Genomic DNA, 663 nt, shown 5'->3' with positions numbered 1-663 from the left:
TTGAAAAGGACCAGGCAGGAGATGATGCGAAAGACCTGCCTGAGACTCCGGAGAGCTGTCAAGAGGGGCTGTGGCTCAGTGGTTGAGTGTCTGCTTGGCATGCAGGAGGTCCCTGGTTCAATCCCCGGCAGCATCTCCAGTTAAAAAGGACCAGGCGGGAGGTGACATTAAAGACCTCTCAGCCTGAGACCCTGGAGAGCTGTCAAGAGGGGCCGTGGCTCAGTTGGGAGAGCCTCTGCTTGGCAGCCAGAAGGTTCCAGGTTCAATCCTTGGCATCTCCAGTTAAAAGGACCAGGCAGGAGGTGATGGGAAAGACCTCTGCCTGAGACCCTGGAGGGGCCGTGGCTCAGTGGAAGAGCCTCTGCTTGGCATGCAAAAGGTCCCAGTTTCAGTCCCCAGCATTTCCGGTTAAGAAGGACCAGGCAGGAGGTGATGGGAAAGACCTCTGCCTGAGACCCCGGAAAGCTGAGAAGAGGAGCTGTGGCTTAGTGGTAGAGCATCTGCTTGGCATGCAGATAGGGCTGCCAAATCCCCCTGGGGTGCAGAAATCCCCTCGCCCCAGCGTGCATGTCACAGGAAAGTGACATTATGACGCCGGGCACGCTGGGGGCGGGGCCACGGCCATACAAGGGAAAACTCTATGGTTTTCCCTTGTATGGTCAT

The sequence above is a fragment of the Gekko japonicus genome, unplaced genomic scaffold (genome assembly GCF_001447785.1).
Source record: "Gekko japonicus isolate JY-2015 unplaced genomic scaffold, Gekko_japonicus_V1.1 scaffold3333, whole genome shotgun sequence".
NCBI classification, from domain to species: Eukaryota; Metazoa; Chordata; class Lepidosauria; order Squamata; family Gekkonidae; genus Gekko; species Gekko japonicus.
This window is presented reverse-complemented; position numbering follows the sequence as displayed.